General features: G+C 37.9%; 1 protein-coding gene and 2 non-coding genes across 3 annotated transcripts in view; all 3 read right to left on the bottom strand.

Moving 5' to 3' along the window:
- Nucleotides 1-15,629, bottom strand: part of WNK3 (WNK lysine deficient protein kinase 3) — a 124,024-nt gene extending 108,395 nt beyond the window's left edge. Inside the window, exon 1 of the mRNA XM_074359279.1 lies at nucleotides 14,848-15,629. The gene's annotated coding sequence lies outside the window, so the exon portion shown is untranslated. The remainder of the gene's footprint in view (nucleotides 1-14,847) is intronic.
- Nucleotides 2,614-2,683, bottom strand: LOC123613255 (small nucleolar RNA U2-30). Its single transcript, XR_006720609.1, has one exon. It is a non-coding gene; the product is annotated as a small nucleolar RNA U2-30 (small nucleolar RNA).
- On the bottom strand, nucleotides 2,846-2,922 carry LOC123613246 (small nucleolar RNA U2-19). Its single transcript, XR_006720603.1, has one exon. It is a non-coding gene; the product is annotated as a small nucleolar RNA U2-19 (small nucleolar RNA).
- Nucleotides 15,630-17,674: the final 2,045 nt, after the last annotated feature.

Here is a 17,674-nt window from a genome sequence, read left to right as displayed (position 1 = left end):
ATCAACTGATGGATAAACAAAATGTGTTATACCCATGCAACGGAATGTTATTCAGCAATAAAAAGAAATGAGGTACTGATACATGCCACATACAATAAGGATGAACCTTTAAAACATTATGCTAAGTGAAAGAAGCCAGAGGAAAGACCACATATGGTTCTATTTATATGAAATACTTAGAATATGCAAATCTATAGAGACAGAAAATAGATTAGCTGTTGCCTAGGGCTGGGGCATAGGAACGCGACTGACTGCAAACTGGCACAAGAAATCTTTTAGGGGTGATGAAAATGTTCTAAAATTAAATTGTAATTAAGGTTATACAACTCTATAAATTTACTAAAAATCACTGACATTTATATTGGTGAATTTTATGGTATGTAAATTATATCTCAATAAAATATAATATCCTTCTTTAAGAATCTTAAAACATTTAGAACTAAAATCAAAGACGTCGTAATATCAAATATGCCTTTTCCAAACTATACTCTGTACCTTCCACTCTTCTCATTCTGTCCACTCTCCTTATCTTCAACCTGGGCTCCTGGGTTGAGAACCACTGGTCTGAAGGGAAAAGACCTGACAACAATAAAATGTAATAGCTGGTAGCTTAGTGGTAAATAATGAATAAAAAAACCATATTTTAAAAAACCAGGCCAACAACTTCACTAAGTATAATATATCTGGGGCCTTTTCATCATGGATCCAATAACTTCTGGACCACAAAATACAGTTTCAGAACACAGGTTTTGTGAAGCGGGAGAAACCTGGACTCAATCTTCGTTCTGCCTCTCATTCCTCAGAGGAGATTTGGGGCAAATTACTTAACCTCATTCATTCTTGATTTCATTTGTGAAATCTCACAGGACTAATAAGAAAATAAAATGAAAATATACATATAAAGTGCTTAGCACAATGCCTGGCACAATATAATAATCAATAAATGGAAGCTTTTATTTTCTACCTCTTACTAACCCCTAGGGGCAGCACTATAGTAAAGCACTATTCAACAATACTCAAGAAAACATTAAATGATTTTCAGGAGAGTCTATTTAGTAAGGCTGAAAAGTATATAATACATTCTTTTAAAGCTTTCCAATAATAAACCACGCTAGCATTGCTAAAGGGGTATGCTTCAGTGACCAGGATAGTATCTCTTCTATATTCAGCAATGCAGAAACATAGCTCAGTGAAATAGTCCACAAAAATCAGGCCTCAAACCTGAAATCTCTTACTGAGCTCAACAGCTATATATTATAATCTATGTGTGACCATTTTTTTCCTTCATAAAATGTTAACACACTGATCAAAACCCTAGGAATACGTAGAAAGACAATTGCAAAAGCACTTCTACAGAGACTGAAATTATAAGGAAAATCTCACAAATTTGTGCCCCATATCTACTCCTTCAACATGTTTGATATATAAGCTTGAAACATTTGAGTTAAAAGCTCAAAATAAATTTTCCCCTGTAGCCTATCACGGTTCTATCCATGGGAAATCCAGCATATTTTGTCAATCAATGGTTCACTAATTTCTTCAACTTTTGGAACCAACAGTTAAAAGAATGCATATTTAAATAGTCAAAATTACACAGTAAATTTTCCATCAACAATCCTCTCTCTCTCTCCTTCATACATGTGTACTCATGTCAATAAACATTTACCAAGTGCTAAGCTCTGTGTCAGGGTCTGGGGATAAAAGAACAAAAGTCAGTTTTTGTCCTCAAGGAGCCTACAGTTTATCCAAGCTTAAGATACACCCCTGTTGACTTCTGGTTCAAGAAGGTGAACTGAACACCTATATCTCTTGTACTTTCTAAGACCTTGGAAAAGTGATGGTAAGAGTACAAAAATATAAATGACAAGTCAAGGACAGGAATGGGAAATGGCATAGCAAATACAAGATTTCAACAATTTCTGACAGAGAGCAGACAGGAAAAAACTGGCTGATAACACAAATCAAAGGAATGCTACAACCTAAAATATGTAGTAGAAAGGGTTCCAACCCAGGAGGGAGCTGACTTACAGGGCAAAACCCAAGAGGGGTTCCACACTCAAAAGACTAAAGATCCTACAGAGGGCCAGAGTGAGAAAAAGGCTGAAAACAGGGATTAACTGCAGGTCTGAATTACGACACAGTTGATGAACTCTCCCCAACAAAGAAAGAAATCCTGCATACAGAATACCAAATTCAACAAACTAGGAAGAATAAGGACACCCTGGTACAAAGCCCTCTGCCCTCTATCCAAGTCTAAAAGCCAGCTGCCCACCCAAAATAAAGCCTACCAGTTGACAACCCTCCCTAGGTACACAGAACTCCCAGTTAACCCTTCTACTAGCTCATTTTAAAATACGAACAGAATCAGGAAACAGCTATTTAAAGATAACCTGTAACACAGAAGAGAAAGAACAAGAACAAGAAAAAAATGTCTTTGGAAGAGCTGAAATAATTCAAGCAATCATTTTTATTTTAATTTTGACAATGCAATCATAAGATTCAAAAACCAAAGAAAGAGGTATATAATGGACAGCTTCACTCTCAACCCCGTTTCCTATCCATTCAGTTCCCACCACTCTCCCAACAGGTTAATATTTATTAGATTTTTTTTTCTAAGCTTAGATCAAGTGTAGAAAACTTCATAGTTAAAAAGGTCAGTAGTAAAACGTTTTCATCATCACTCAGAATTGATTAGCCTTTCACACACACAGAACCCCCAGCCCACTCTCACTCACCCATCAACAATTCCTCAGTTATCCACTGCCACCTTTACACACACACACACACACACACACCTATCCAAGACATAACCCTTTATTGTTTTAAATTATTGTATACTTTTGCTTCTCAGACATACAGAGATCATGCATCAGCTAGACTAGAAGGTCTGATGATCAGATTTGGCTATTTTCATCACTGATCCTCATTAGATTCTTGTGTAGTCCTCCAGAGTTTCTTTCAGCAAATAAGCAAAAACAAATACATGTTCTCTCTCTCCCTTTCTACACAAAAAGTAGCACAGTATATACCAAATTTTTTTTACAGTCACAATAATTTAAGATACTTTTTTCCCTGTCATTCTTCTTTTTTAATACCTATATAGTAATAGTATTTGATTATTTGCTATGACAGATAACTGCATATTTCCTTTGCATATATGTGTGTATCTTTGTGTATATATATGTGTGAGTGTATGTACATTCCCTGAAATGGGATTGCTAGATCAAAGGAAATTTGGATATTTAGCTTTTATTGAAGAAAACTAGTATATCCAGAAGAATACACAAAATTCACATGTATCTTTACATAATGCTGCCAAACTGCCTTCCTCGGGCATTGTACCAATTTAAACTCCCACCTGCAATGTGTGAGAGTGTCTTTTACCCCACAGCCTTAACAACAACAAAAAAAGGTGTTATCAAATGTTTTGATTTTTAACACTCAGATAGGTTTAAAAAAGAAATCACAGTGTGGTTTCAATTAGCATTTATCTCATGAGTGAGGTTAAGCATCTTTAACATAAACAATAATTAAAGTCAGGAATAAGCCAAGAATTCCTATTATCATTGCTACCACTTAAGGAAATAAAACAAGACATACAAATATTGGAAAGTAGGAGACAAAACTTAAAACCTGTAGATTATATGGCTGTCTATCTGGAAAATCCAAGCAAATCAACTAATAAACTATAATAGGAACGAATAAAAGAGCTCAGCAGAAAGGCTAAAGACAAAATCAACAAACACAAAGCAATAGCTTTGCTATACATCAGCAATAATCAATTAGAAAATGTAATTTAAAAAACAAGTATCCTAAAGTGAGAGTACCAGGAACAGGTGGCACCTGGAGGGTGGGTCACTGCGAATAAAATATACATATTAAAAAAAAAAAACCTCAAGGCTCTCCCAATGGACCCTCAGGGATGTGATGAGACTCTGTGCCAGGAAGGCTGGCCTCCCCAAGAACCCCTGCCATGTTGTGACCCACACCCTACCAGGTCTTCAATTCTCCGTGTACCTCTTGACCCCATCCCTGCAGTGGATTAGCTTGGACCCCCACCTCTAAGCTCTCTGCCAACCAACCATTCGTCCCCAGTGTCAGGGCCCAGAGACCTTTCCAATGACCGAGAGACTACTTGGACAAGCACCCCACTCAAAATTTTTACTACCTTCCCTTTACTTGCCAAAGAAAGTATATATAGGTAAATGTAATTTATAAAATACATATTTAAATTGTCTCTCCCTCCTCAAAAAGAAAACTATCCTGTTCACAAGACTAACAAAGCTATAAAATACTCATCTAGGAATAAACTCAAAAAGAAATATACAACACTTACATAAAGAAGACTAAAATTTTACTTAAGTACATAAAACATACCTTTCTTTGGTAGAAAGACCCAGTATCAGCATCTTCACAAACCCCTCTCTGAGATTATTCCAAAGTCAATGCAAACGCAATAAAAATCCCAAAGAGATGTTTTTGTCCAAAATTGACAAACCGATTCTAAAAAGGTACAAGGAAAGGCAAGAAAATCTTGAAAAAGAAAAATGAGAATTTGTCTTACCAGATATTACATATAATATAGCTATAGTAAGTTAAACAATGTGGTTTCAGCACAGAAATAGACAACTGGACTAGTGGAGAATAGTCAATACAGAAACAACCACATGTATGTAACATGGGAATGCAGTCCATAGTAACGATAGCATTTCAATTTATAAGGAACACATAGCATAATAAATAGTGTCAGAATTGGCTCTCCATTTGGGGCAGGGAGGGGGCAATTAAAGTCCTACTTAAAACCAGCCATAAAAATAAATTCCAGGCAGATTAAAGAGCTAAACATAAAAAACAAAACTATATACCTATTAAAAGTAAATATGGTACAATATATTTCCAACCTGAAGAAAGAAAGGTTTTCTTAAAAAGATGAACTACAACAACAAATACATTAACAACAACAACAAAAAAATACATTTGGCTGTTTGACCATGAACAAGGTTAAAAGAAAACAGACTGGGAGCAAACATTTACAACATGTACAGCAAAGCATTAATATCCAGAATATATAAAGAACCCATAAAAATCAGTAAGAAGAAACACAAATAGCCAATACATCTATGGTAGCGGATGCCTCAAACTTCTTAGTAAGCAAGGAGATGCAAATTCAAACAATTCAATATCATTTTTGCTTATCATATGAGCAAAAATTATATATCTATTAATATCACAGCTGAGAAATTCAGCATTCCATGCACTGTCGACAGATAAACTGGAATAGCCTTTTCATATGGCAAATTTCAAATATATAGCACATACTTGACACCTAAAAATTCCACTTTTTAGTACCTACCTGAGAAACACTCCTGTATGTGTACAAATACGTATGTACGAGGATTTTTTACTGAAGCAATGTTTGCAACAGCAAAAAAAAAAAAAAAATAACTGAAATGAACTTATATACTCATCTACAAGAGAATGGTGAAATAAAAAGCGGTGCATCTGTCCTGCATAATATGCAGCTGTTTAAAAACTAAGACATGGATATACACTGATGTATAAAAATCTCCTACACACGTGTACTACTGAGAAAAACAAGTTGTGGTACAACATATATATTACACCTATATATCATCTATGTAAAAAAAACACACGCAAAACTTTTTATTTCTAAATGTACCCATATATGTGTAAATGCATATAAAAAAGACTGGAAGGATATACTCTAAATTGATCCTATTGGTTAAAGGAGAACATAGTATGAAATACTACATATCCATTCAAAATAACAAAGTGAACACATATATACTGACATTAAAAAAGTCATATTCTTTGGGAAAAAATAAGCCATAAAATATACATTACATTTTTATTTGTATATGCACATACATATGGATGTAAATACAGGAAAAAAGGACTGTGTAAGTTCACAGTCAACTCTTAACAATGGTTACCCACTGAGATGACAGCAAGGTGGGTAACTGGGGAATTTAAGGCTTTAATCTACCTCTATATTATTTTTTTTTAATTGAAGTATCATCAGATACAATGTTTCAATTTCTGGTGTACAGCACAATGTCCCAGTCATGCATATACATACATACATATATTCATTTTCATATTTTTTCATTAAAGGTTATTACACGATATTAAACATAGTTCCCTGTGTTATACAGCAGAAACATTTTTTTAAATCTATTTTTATTTATAGTGGCTAACACTGTAAATCTCAAACTGCCAAATTTATCCCTTCCCACCCCCCTTCCCCAGTAACCATAAGATTGTTTACTATGTCTGCGAGTCTGTTTCTGTTTTGTAGATGAGTTCATAGTGTCCTTTTTGTCTTTTTTTTAGCTTTAGATTCCACATATGAGTGATATCATACAGTATTTTTCTATGTGCCTATATTATTTTAACTCTTTAAAGCAGAACTGCCCATCAACAACCTGTACCAAAAACCAATTAAGGATATTATAATTTCTTAAAATAACTGAAGGAAGGACAAAAATAATAAGGTATGTACAACATATAGCCAAATGAATATTATCAGTTATTGAGCCCTTTATGCCAAACACTATAAGCCTTTTCATGCATTTCCTCATGTAATCATCATCACAAGAATCTTGAGGTAAGTAATATTTTTATTCTCATTTTACAAATGAGGAAACTAGGCTCAAAAAATTAAGTTAAATTTGTCTAATATTACACAGCTAGTAAAAACCAGGACCAGAATTAAACCCACGCATGACTCTCAAGTCCACTGTTAACCAGTGGTAATATGGGGCCACATATGACTTGGAGCCACATGTACACATTATACACAATCCTGAATTGCATAGATACATACACTACACAACCACATCACAGTCCTTGGGGGTTTATAACACTAAAACTATCGTCTTCCTCACTTTCATCTTCCAGTTTTGCTTTAGTAAAGTCATCTTCTCAATTAAAGATGCCCATTTTATGTGAAAAAAGTATGGATTCATATTAGAAAAGGAGATGAAATCCTCTCCATGTTCTTCCATCATCAAAATTAAACAATTTCTATCTATCAATCACCTACCCTTGAATCCTTAATTAACACCTTACTCTGCCTAACCCTTTATAACAGTTGCAGCCAAACTACATATAGCCCTCAGGCCAAACCTACTTCACCTCCCTGCCTGTTTTTGTGCAACAGGTAAGCTGAGAACGATTTTTACACTTTTAAATGGTTTTTAAAAAATCAAAAGAAGAATAGTATTTCATAACACATGAAAATTATTCCGAATTCATACTTCTTACTTCAGTGTTCATAAATAGTGTTATTGGAACATAGCCACACTCATTCATTTACATATTGCCTATAACTGCTACAACAGCAGAGCTGAGTCGTGGCAACAGATACTCCATGACCCACAAAGCCTAAAATATTTACTACCTGGTCCTTTGTGGAAAAAATTTCTCAAACCTTGCTTTATAGTTTTCGAAAGAACTTCATCTATTTAACTCAAGTACTCCTAACAGCAACCCTAAGAGCTACTTGGCACTTGCCCGAGTTCTGAAAATTAAGAAGGCTCAGAGAAGTTTAGTGTCTTACCCAAGTCACAGAGCCAGCGAGTGAAGGGGAGAATTCTGGAAGCCTGGTTTTCCAGCTCCAAATCTAACATACTTTCTACCACACTACCACTTTTTAAGAACCCATCCCCTTCTGAGTAATCAATGAGTTTAGACATTTGGTGCGAAAATTTACCAGATGGGGAGAGACAGAAAAGCTTTAAATTGGTGGGAAAACATGTCCCAATTAAGAAACTTTGACTCCAAAAATAGATTAATAAAATACATTGTATTTAATATATAGTTATACAATTTACAAAGTATATTTTCTCCTTTAATTAGCAAAGAAACCCTGCTAAATAGGTAGGCTTTTGTTTTAATAACAAATAAGGAAATAAATGCTTATACACTTGCACAGAATTATACTGAAGCAAGACCAGAACCCAGAAGGACTCCTATTCCAGTGACATTTCCACTTGGGAACACTGTTTCTTCTCATAAGGAAAGTACCTGCTGCTTTTTTTTTTTTTCCCTTAGAAACAAAATACAGTAACTCACATATTCTACATAGTAAGAAACTAAAGTGTTATTTTAGAAAGGATAAATCAACAATTTAACAAAATAACAACAGAAGGGATACTCTTAACATTCGGATCTCAGTTCCAAGTCAGCTCCACAAAGAAGCCTTCCAAATTAACCACGTGAGCCCCCCAACATCTTAGCATCCTTTAAAAAATTTTCTTCTTAGCATTTTAAGTATTTGTTGACCATCTATTGTCCGCCACTGAAATGTAAGCTCAAAGACAGCAGGGTCATTGTCTGCTTTGCTTCCTTTTCATTTACCCCCAACACATCAACCTTGGCAAATTGGAGGAACACAATAAATATTTGTTGAATTAATAGTATAACTTACAAATACACTGGGTAAGTCATACTCTATAATTCACTTGGGCCTACAGATTCAGAGTAAGTTATCAGTGTATTTGAAAGGTTCCTTAGCAAATGAACCACATATCTTCAAGGGTTTTTTTCTCTTGCCAGAAACCTTCAAAGACTAACTCAATGGAAATGCCACAGTTGCCCAGGAGGAGAAAAACTATTCTCGGGGCAGCAGTGGACATAATCAGAGCTGAACTAGCACCTTATAGGTCTTAGGGCTGATCAAGCAGATTTTCTATTTTGGTATTAAAACACATTCCCTAGCTTTTTTTTTTAATCCAAATTAATGTCCCTATTTTAATTATACTTAACTAGAGGCTGAGATTTATGAACCAATTGTGCTGTGCTAAATTTTAATTCTCATTTTTACAGGTAACCAAACTGACATAATGTTACATTATTTCTAAATAAACAGAGTAATATATCAGTGATTATAGCCCAAGCTACAAGTAAAAAGTCTCCACAAAGTACTGATTGATACATGTTTTGGTCAAGAAGTTGGCTCACAATCATAAGCTATATAACACATAGATATGAATTGCTTTTAGCATAAATTGAATGCCAATTTCTGGTTATAGACTAAATCTGCCTTTCCCCCCTAGTTTTAAGCAAAGATTTCACCCTACACAAACAATTTAAAAATAAAAATAATAGTCTTTACCAAAAAATCACTTATGTAACTTTAGCATAAGGATCATCTAGCTTGCCATATTGAAGTTTCCTGATCATAACAGTCTCACTGACTCATAGTTTTAGAATATCCCCACACTTCAAATATAAGGCATAACCTTCAAAAATGTATTTAGAAACATTTCTCCCCCACAATTGCCCAGAGTCATTAGATATTGCCACAAATAGCTTTATTTAATAATATACATGGATAGTATTATTTATTATGCATTTTATACTTTAAAAAACTTCAAGTTAATCCACATGCAAAAGAATGAACCTGGACCTTTACCTCGTACCTATACAAAAATTAACTCAAAATGGATCAAAGACCTAAATATTAAAGCTAAAACTATAAAACTCTTCAAAGAAAATATAAATCTTCATGATCTTGGATTTGGCAATGGTTTCTTAAATATAACACCAAAAGCACAAGCAACAAAAGAAAAAAAATTGGACTTCATCAAATTCCTAAACTTTTGTGCATCAAAAAACACTATCAAGAAAGTAAAAAGAGATATACAGATGGCCAACAGGCACATTAAAAGATTGCTCAACATCACTAATCATCAGGAAAATGCAAATCAAAACCACAATGAGATATAACTGCACACCTGTCAGAATGGTTACTATCAAAACGACAACAAATAACAAGTGTTGGTGAGCATGTGGAGAAAACGAAACCCTCGTGCATTTTTGGTGGGAATGAAAATTAGTACAGCCACTATGGAAAACAGTACGGAGATTCCTCAAAAAATTAAAAATAGAGCTACCATATGATCCAGTATTTTGGGTATTTATCCAAAGAAAACAAAAACACTAATTCAAAAAGATGTGTGCATCACTATGGTCACTGCAGCATTATATACAATAGCCAAGATATGGAAGCAACCTAAGTGCCCATCAATAGATGAATGGGTAAAGAAGATGCGGTATATACATACACAATGGAATATTACTCAGCTGTAAGAATAATGAAATCTTGCCATTTTGACAACATGGATGGACCTAGAGGGTAATATGCTAAGTGAAATAAGTCAGACAGAGAAGGACAAACACTATATGATTTCACTTATATGTGGAATCTAAAAAATAAAACAAATGAACAAACATAACTAAACAGAAACAGAGTAATAGATACAAAAAACCAGAGGGGAAGGGATTGCAGGGAGTAGAGAAATAGATGAGGAAGATTAAGAGGTACAAACTTCCAGCTGCAAAATAAATGACTCAGAGGTATGAAATGTACAGTGTATGGAATATAGTCGATAATTATATATCTTTGTATGGTGACAAATGACAACTAGACCTATTGTGGTGATTACTCTGAAATGCATAGAAATATTGAATCATTATGCTGTGTACCAGGAACAAACATTGCAGTAGGTCAATTTTACTTCAAAAAACAAACAAACAAACTCATAGAAAAAGAGATCAGATTTGTGGCAGGGGAGGGGGAATTAGATGAAGGTAGTCAAAGGTACAAACTTCCAGTTATAAAATAAATAAGTATTATGGATGTAATGTACAACAGGCTAAAAATAACACTGCTGTATGTTATTATGAAATTTGTTGAGAGTAAATCCTAAGAGTTCTCATCACAAGGAAAAAATTTTTCTCTATTTCCTTACTGTAGTATCTATATAAGATAATGGATGTTCACTAAACCTACTGTAGTAATCATTTTATGATGTATGTAAGTCAAATCATTATGTTGTACACCTTAAACTTACAGAGTGCTGTATGTCAATTTTATCTCAATAAAAATGGGAAATAGGCAAAGAAACAAAGTTAAGAGGCAATTCACAGAATGGAAAAAAACTGCAAATCATATATCTAATCAGAGTCTAGTATCTAGAATATAGTATTTTTAAACTCTTATAATTCAACAATAGATAAACAACCAAATTTAAAAATGGGTGAAGAACTTAAATAGACATTTCTCCAAAGAAGAAATTCAAATAGCTAAGAGCACATGAAAAAATGTGCCACATCATTAGTCAGTAGCAAAATGTGAATCAAAACTACAATGAGATATCACTTCACACCTGCTAGATGGCCATAAAACACACACACACAAACAAAAATGCCAAAAGTAACAAATGTTGAGGAAGAGGTGAAGAAATTGGAACTCTTATGCATTCCTGGTGGGAATGTAAAATGGTGCAGCCACTATGGAAAATAGTTTGGTGGTTGCTCAACAAGTTAAGCATAGAATTATCATATGATCCAGTAATTCCACTCCTAAGTACATACCCAAAAGAATTGAAAACAAGTATTCAAACAAACTTGTACGTAAGTATTCATACCATCATTGTTCACAAAAGCCAAAGGGTGGAAAGATTCCAAGTGTTCATTTTGAATAGATAAATAAAATGCATTATATGGAATATTATTCAGCCATGAAAAGGAATGAAGCAATGATACACGTCACAATGTGAGTGAACCTCAAAAACATGCAAAATGAAAGAAGCCAGACATGAAAGGCCATGTACTGTATGATTCCATTTATATGAAATATCCAGAATAAACAAATCCATAGAGACAACAAATTCATGGTTGCCAGGAGCTGGGGAAAAAGGGGAATAGCAAGTGACTGCTTAATGGGTACAGGATTTCCTTTTGAGATGATGAAAATGTTTTGGAACTAGACATGGAACATCATGAAGGTACTTAATGTCACTGAACTGTACACTCTAAAATGGTAAATTATATGTTATGTGAATTTTATCACAATAAACAGTTACCAGGCTAAAACACAGAAAACAATTTCATTTCTTCATTCTTATTTTTAAAAACAGCTCATGAAAAAAAATAATATATCACTGGAAGAAAGGGGCATTAAAGGCTCACTTTTGCAGTAAGTTAATCTCAACATTTTTCCAAACCAAGTATCTCATGACAAGTTCTACCAAAACAATTAAAATTGGCATCAAATTGCACTTCTGAAGCTTTCAGGATTTCTGTAAGAATGCCTTTAAAAATGTCTTTTACAGTCATCAAATACCTCCTTAACAATAACATAAATTTTATATCAAACAAAAATGGAAAAGACCCACCCCTCTGAAAGTATTCTGGCTTTTAACCAAGAGACATAATCAAGTATATTTGCAAATAGAGCTGGTCTACTTATACTAAGAGACTGAGAAAGGAAGAGTTTCTTCTTACACACAACCTCCACACAAAAACATACATGCAAAAACTTAGGCCCTCTGTAATTATTTTTTAAGTAAATTATCTGACTAGAAATGTGATAATAATACAAAAGTTCTCATCTTCTTTACTTCTGACTACTTTGGTTGTGTGCAACCATCGGCTTTATCATGTACTGGCTAAGTGGTGGACACCTTAATGAAAAGAAATTGCTCTAGGGAAGAAAGTTGAAGCCCGCGCTACAGAAATTAAACTCCTAAAACACTATAGAATAATTACATCAATGAATGTAGACTTATGATATGAGGATCAGCATTGGTCTAGAAGTCAGAATTCCAGGGTCTACCACTTACTTACTAGGGCAAGTCTTATTTTTCTGAGTTTCTTTTCTCTCTCATATATAAAAAGGAAAATAACTTTCCTGCCTGCCTCCCAACAGAAGTACAGTAATAAAAATATGTACAGAGTGTGACAGGACCACTAAAGAGGGGCACCTAACCTAGCATGGTGGAGGATGCTGGGAAAAGGAAAAAAAAGGGGGGAGAAGGAAAGGCTTTCAGGAATAGCTAATGACAGAGGTTAGTCTAAAGAGAATGAATTCAAATTCAAAGGGAGGGAAAGAGAGGATTCTGGGTTGAGGGGTGAGGGGATTAGAGCAAAGGCAGAGAGATGAACACAAGTCTGCTTATGTTATTCCCCCTCTTCTTAAACAGTCCAGGGCTCCTAAGTCTGCAGGGTCGTCCTTCACCCCAGCCTCAATCTGATCCCAGCTTTATCTGATTCCACTCCCCAAATATACCATGCTTACACTTTCCTGCCTCAATACTTGAATGTTCTTCCACTCCAGGAACATCTAGCTCAAAATCAGCTTTCTGCCAGAGTCGGTGCAACATTTCCAGGCTTTCATAGTGCTTTTATACTTCTACTCTACTGCTTAATACACTAAGTATTCATTTAATCTAAGAGAATATGAACATAGTATTAACTTTTATATTTAAACTCTGGGTAGCCAAAACAAGGATTACACTCTTTCCAACATCAAAGCAGAATAAAAGAAAAAGGGCATGGGAATGTTCTCAAATTTGCAACATTTCCAAGATAAATGAATATGTCAGTAAAGTTTGTAAAAAGTAACCATGAAAAGTTAAAAATCCATAAACTATTCATCTTGACCCAGAACAGAATGAGACCATCATAAGATATTCTTACCAGAAGATTCACGTATTTAGAGAACAACATGTCCAAGTAATCTCCTGTAGTTTAAACTCACACCAAAAAGTGTCAATTTTCAAACAAGGTAAGTTCAGATTAATGAAAAAAATCATGTATAATTATTTTAGCATTCCAAATCAGCATTTTAGATATCTTTTAATACAAGGTATCTTTCCTTTGGACTGTTGGCTTTTTTGTTTCAAACTCATCAATCCAAAGGATAGAGACTGTCTAGAAAACACCTGCTGCTCTGTGTCATATACAGAAACCTCTTCAAAAGTTCTCTTGTTATTACAACTTACTATAGATGAAAAACAGGTAATAATGCCTCCCAAAATTGAATGCAATCACCATTATACAGAAGATTTTCACAACTTAAAGGCAACTTATTCATATAATTGCTTCAGTCTACAGTAGCTCTTAAGAAGGAATAGCCATATAACTTGTATCTGTTTTGAGCGTTCCATTTCATTTTAACAAGGTCTATCAACTCCCAAGACAGGGAGATTACACACGTGCAGGATTTCCACCTACACCCCACTACATAAATGTTTCACCACTCTTAACTAGTCAAACAAAACCTCTTCCAGTACAGTGAAGCCACCTCACCACTTTTATCCAAACCCCATCAAACCATCTCCTCCCCATCCCCAACCTGTCAGTCACAGAACACATCATTCCCAAATAACACCTCTCAATCTCCTTGAACCTAACCCGTTTACACAGCCAGCCAGCAAAATTCCTCACCAAATACAGTCCTATCAACCTTCACACATCAACTCAATCTCTAAATTAAATCCACTTTCCCTCACCCCAATTACCCAACTGAAACTCAACTTCCAAAACCCGAAGCGATCTTCCCTTTCAGTAGCCTCAGTCTCACTTAAAGGATCACTCAGTCCTTTGTCAGCAGTCACCCGGCCCCCTCCCGTATCCTCCTCACCTTCCCCGTCCCCTAGTCTCCCATCAACTCCCAAAGTTGCCACCCTCAACAAAAACAAAAAAAGAAAAAAGAAAAGACAAAAAACGTACCCTAAACCTGCCCTTCCCCACTTTCCCCCTCTGAATTTTCCTCTCCTCCTGTTGGCTCACACCGAAAGCTGTTCCGACAACCCCGAAGACTCTAGCCCGGCCTCGTCCCATACCTCTAGGTGACGGCAATCACCCCGCCTCGGTCAAGCTGCCCCCGACTAGGGCGCTTACTCCGAACAGACTCTTGGCCGCCGCTACCTCCCTCCATTCATCCCCGGCCCATTCATCTCTCAGCCCGATCCCAGACACGCCCCCCGGCCTCCTCCCTCACTCCCAGCGTCCCGGCCGGCCCGGGACCCTCACCAGATTAGAGGTTCTCGCAGACGGAGACTCTCTTCTCGCTTCTCCCTCGCCCTCTTTCAAGCCTCCGCTCGCCCCTCGACGAGCCACACCGTAGAACACACAGATACACACACACCGCCTCCTCCTCTAACGCCTCCTCGGATGCTTCTTACTCCCCTCCTCGATGTCTCGAGCTCCGCTCCGCGTCGTGTGCGCGTGCGCGCGCGAGCGTCTCCCCGCAAGCCCACCCGGCCAGCTACGGCCGGTAGGTAAAGAGCGGGCGGGGTTAGGGGAGCGGGGTACGAGCCCAAGCTCGCGCTCGCCCGGCAGCTGAGCAGGCGCACGCGTACTCCAGCCAGGGAATTCAGATACTGAGGAGGGGGGACGGAGGGGGCGGGGAAGGGAGGGGAGGAAAGGAGAGGGGGAGGGGCGGAGAAAGCCTACGGAGCAGCCCCAACTCTGAACGGCCCCTATCGCTGCGAGGTGCCGAGCGGCTAGCCAACTAGAGCTTGCGCACTCCTCCCCCGCCCTTCTCAGCGCAGCGGGAGAGAGGGATGCGCGTCGAGAGAAAGGTTTCTCTCCTTTCCAAAGAGAAAATCTCAGTGAGGAGCCACGCATGACACCTCCTGTGTGTTCAAAAGCTCTGTCTCCACGGCTGCTTTACCCTCTTCCCTTCCAAAAAAAAAAAAAAGTCCAAACACACACTCCTTTCTAGCTACCCACCGCCCACTCTCAGTACTCCACAAGCCTCTAAATGCCGTAGCTCTAACGAGATGTGGTACCCGCCAGCACCTTTACACCCGCCACCCCGAACTCCCTTTTTCCAACTCTCGGCTTTTCTCGCGAGACCCATACCTGCCGGCTTCGGGATTAGAAGTCGAAGCACAGAATTACAAATACCCGTCTCCCGATTACGTTGCGAGGGCAACGGCCCTGGCATCTTCCCCCCCACCCCCCAGGACCGCAGTGCGCGCGCGCGGGGGCTGGGCAACAACGAAAGCGGGGATGGGAAAGGGAAGCTATGAAACTGATTTTTGACGGCTTGTAACCGCTAGGCCTGGGCACGTGCCCTGCGCCTCGCGGGCGGGTGCGGTGTACCCTGGGAATTGTAGTTTTTGTTCCTACCTCCAGTCCCACTCCCACCTCAGCCTCACTTAGGCCTCCGGCCAGGAGGGGGATTACCGACGCCATTTTGCCGGGAACAATGGCCCTCGGCCCAGGCGGTGGCGGGTGGGGGAGGGAATTATGTTTTAAGGGTTCGGTTAACCTCCCCTGGCCCCTCGGTGCCATAGCAACCCTTTCAGAAACCTGGCCACGCCCCCTCGCTGCTCCGCCTGACTCCAAGACAGTGCGCATGCGGAAAAGCCACCTCCCCCTGAGGCTGGCTCTCACCATCTCCTACCGTCCACATCCCAGATTGTCTAGTTGGTTGTGACTGCTACCTTCTTCGACCTTTCTCTACATGTTAACCTCCGCGTAGCGGCATTATTGAAGAACTGCTTCCTGCACTGTATCAGGAGCAGTACAGAATTGTGTCTGTCATTCACCCGTAAGCAATCCTGTCTCCACAGAGACGGAAACTGAGGCTCAGGAGGACATGACTTGCTCAAGTTCGCACAACTCTATTTGGAAGAGTCAGAACTTGAACCCAGGAGTGCTCACTCGAGACCCCATGAATTTTTCAATCCCCCTGCTTGCACCTGATGTCACAGACCCCGAGCAAAAGCTCGTAAATGGCAGGATTTCTTTCCGAATGCCCCTCAAGCCTTAGCAGGATTCCTTGAGGGTAGGAGGCTGTGTGGAAAATGCAGGGCTAATATTTTCAACTGCCCAGCCTCAGGGCCCTATCACTGAGCTCTATTAATTTCTCTTCTCTCCACCATTTTCTTTTTTTCCCCTACTGTATGCCTCAGAACCTCAGCCTTTTCTAGCTCTTAAAAAAAAAAAAAAACTAAACTAAAACAAAACGATAAAATTTAACTCTCAGGTTTCTGAGATCTAAATGGAGTGGAATGGTGGGAGACCTTGTAGCCCTGTTTCTTGTCTCTGTACCTTTCATCTTGAAGGTAATTTATTAATCCTAGTATTGCCAGAACATGTAAGGAAACCAGACCATTTATGTGCTTAATAAATTCAAACCTCCTTCTTACATTTTTGATCATGGAGGGAGACTCTGAAAGAATGAAATTGGACTATGAGGTCCAGCTATTCCACCTGTGGAGATCTTCTTTCCTTGCTAAATTTGGAAGAACAAAGTGTGATTCCCCCAAATAATGCCACCACCCTATCTTAAAGGTCTCTGCATTCCAAATTAGCTGTAGAATAGAAGGGGTCTCCCAAACGCCCTCTTTCCTCACTGTCCCTAAGATAGTCCCTTTTTCCTATTGACTACCATGGGGAAAACAGGAAGCATAGTCAAATAACCACCAAAGGGCAGTATCAAAGGTTACCAAGTTACTGCAAGTCACTGAGATGGTAACTAGAAACTTGGGCCCATCATTTTTATTTCTAAGTGTCACCCTACTCCCAACACCACCAGACATATCCATCCACCTTTAGGAAAATTAACAGGTACCTCCCTCGGTTGTGACCTGCTTCTCCTTTGTCTGTGAGCCTTATGATATAATCAACACAGAACAATACTTGGAAATGTTAGCCCTTCAACCTGCTCAGATTTGAACCCTTCTAAGAAGGTCCTCTTTCACAGTCAAACATTTGCTAAATAACTATGAAGTAGTATGACTTCTACAAACTTCAGAAATTAGAAGATCAAATAAGTCTTTTCCCTATCCAAATACAGGCCCTTCTCAATTTAGACCTTTTATTGACAGAAGTGCTCTTCTGTTTG

The sequence above is a fragment of the Camelus bactrianus genome, chromosome X, assembly GCF_048773025.1.
Source record: "Camelus bactrianus isolate YW-2024 breed Bactrian camel chromosome X, ASM4877302v1, whole genome shotgun sequence".
Taxonomy (NCBI): domain Eukaryota; kingdom Metazoa; phylum Chordata; class Mammalia; order Artiodactyla; family Camelidae; genus Camelus; species Camelus bactrianus.
The sequence above is the reverse complement of the archived record's forward strand: the minus strand, read 5'-3'. Positions and strand labels throughout refer to the sequence as shown.